Here is a 2468-nt window from a genome sequence, read left to right as displayed (position 1 = left end):
GTACGGCTCCTGGGACTTGTATCAAAATAGGGTTATCTGTACTCTGGATCTATAAAATAATTTTCCTATGGTTTCCTCTCGAGCTTTTAACACCCTTTAAAAAAAACGATATGCTTGAGTAATCTGAACATTGTCTTATTATAAGACGTGACAACCATGTTGAGTCTATTTTTATTCCAGAAAATTTCCCAGTTGTCTCAAAAGCTTTTACCTAATGACCTATATACTTTCTCTTGATACAAAACATCATCTTATCACGTATTATCTTCATTGGGCTCTAAATTTACATGCAGAAAGTATTAGTTTTTCCATGTAAAACTAACAAGCAGCTGGAAAAGATAATAAAATATATTAATAATATAAAATATCTGAATTAAATTTAACAAGAGACATAAAATCTCTGTATTTCAAATGAATTTATACATTTCCCTCAGTCTGAATAAAAGATACACTTCACCATAGCAAGAAGATATAAAAAGATTGATTTAACAAAACATGCATATGTTGACTAAGCCAATATTTTAAGCTTTATTAAAAGCTTAAACATTATTTGAATGGATTAATAACCATTTCACTATGACAAAGTATGTGTCAATATTATGATGTTACCTGTTTTTCACATATCAATCATATATGCAAGTCAATCAAGAGAATATATTCAGTGCAAATGATTATCTATTTTTAGGAACTTGATGAACTTGCTCTAAATGTTTTTGGGAAAAAAAATATGAAGAGCTAGTTCAATCTGAAAACAAAATATTAGAGAAGGGGAAGTCAGCTTAGGCAAGGAATGCATGACTAAGATCTCAAATGCAAAAATAAATAAATAAATAGGTGCTAATTCAAGTCACAACCTTCTGTATAACAAAAGAAATAATCAGCAAACAGGGTCTCCAGAGCACTGAAAGGTGCTGGAAACAAAACTGGGGGTGGGAATGCAGTGTGGGAGCGTTTGCGGAATGAAGACTGGATGGATGAACGGTGCAGGTGTTGTGGACGGGAATGAATGACTTTTGCCCTCAGGTCTCCCTTACAAATCCCTGGACTGAGCAACAGGATTGAAATTAGGGTACAAAAGAGCAAACATTCAGGAAGTGAAGATGGTTTCTTTCTTCTACAAAGGCACTGAGTTCCAAGAAGACGGCGATATAGTCACTGGGCTTCCTGCATGAAGGAGGTAACAACTTAACATATGCAAAGCCCCAGGAGCACCTCTCAGCAGCAGCTAGAGGCTACCGCCCATCAGGAAATTGAGCACCCAGAAACAGCCAGGAGCCTTGACTCTCCAAACTCTCTTCTCTCCAGGCACCCCATGTCTGAGAGCTGCCTCCATGCACCTAGGTACCCGGAGCACAGCTTGCACACCATGCTTCTCTCCTGTCCCTCACACCCAGCATCCAGTCTGGACTCTTCCTTCCAAAAACTGTTCACAAAACCCAGACCTCACCGTCTTCCACTCTTTGTGGCTCAGCCCCCACCATAACCGACTTGCATCCAATGTCGGCCCCATGTAGTGTCTACATGACAGGCAGACCTCCACAGAGCTCAGTTGTGACTTCACCTGTCATCGGCTCAGACCCCTTCAAAAGATTCCTGGGAAGCTCTTGATAAAGTTCATGCCACTTTTCCTGATTTTCAGTGTCCTGAAATCTAGCCCCGTCTACTTCCACCACCTCATTTCTACTGCCTGTTATGCATGCTTGCCTCATCCTAGCCTTCTTGCCTATATTCAGATATTTCTACCTACTTGAAAGGACCATGCTTCCTCTCTCCCCTTCCCCACCCTTCAAAGCCCAGCGGTGACACAGTTCCTTCAGGAAGGCACTTCTGGTTACCGTGGTCACTCGTCCCTTTCCAACCTACTCCCTTGAGATCGTGGCCCAAGTTCTCAGGCCCGAGAGAAGGACTCACTCCTGACAATTGCTATCAAAGCTGAAGACTCATTTCTGCAGACTGTTCAGGGTCATGAGGCTGATGTGCTCAAACATGTCCAGTCTGGTGTTGCCCTCTGAGGCCAGGCACTGCCACTTGTCCTGGCCAGAGAAAAAAAAAACAGCCGAAGTTGGGAATTTCCTCCTGAGAGCTCCTTCCCAGACCCAGACATCATGATGGATGACAAGATGGTGGGTGGGACAAAGCATCATGGCACATGTATACATATGTAACAAATGTGCATGTTCTATACATGTATCCCAGAACTTATATATATATATATATATATATATACACTTTTATAAAATGTATTTAATTAAAATGAAACATATTAAAATATATTTTATACTTTATATATACTTTATACTTTATATACATGAAGATATATGTGTGTGTGTGTGTGTGTGTGTGTGTGTGTATACATATCCCTGTTGTGAGAGGTACTCCTCCATCAGACCTGAGCATCTGACTGGATATGCCAAGAATGTAAGACCCTGTTGTTCTTACCTGGGCTGTTTCTGCAGCTGTGTTTGCAG

The 2468-nt window shown here is 40.6% G+C and overlaps 1 long non-coding RNA gene across 1 annotated transcript; it reads right to left on the bottom strand.

The window, feature by feature from the left end:
* Window positions 1-1112: 1112 nt before the first annotated feature.
* On the bottom strand, window positions 1113-1996 carry LOC108298565. The gene is made up of 2 exons (XR_001822618.2): window positions 1912-1996; window positions 1113-1164 (listed from the first exon to the last, which is right to left on the bottom strand). It is a non-coding gene; the product is annotated as an uncharacterized LOC108298565 (long non-coding RNA).
* Between the last annotated feature and the right edge of the window lie 472 nt (window positions 1997-2468).

The sequence above is a fragment of the Cebus imitator genome, unplaced genomic scaffold, assembly GCF_001604975.1.
Source record: "Cebus imitator isolate Cc_AM_T3 unplaced genomic scaffold, Cebus_imitator-1.0 Scaffold998, whole genome shotgun sequence".
In the NCBI taxonomy this organism is placed as follows: Eukaryota; Metazoa; Chordata; class Mammalia; order Primates; family Cebidae; genus Cebus; species Cebus imitator.
Note: the sequence above shows the minus strand (reverse complement) of the source record. Positions and strands in the feature narration are given on the sequence as shown.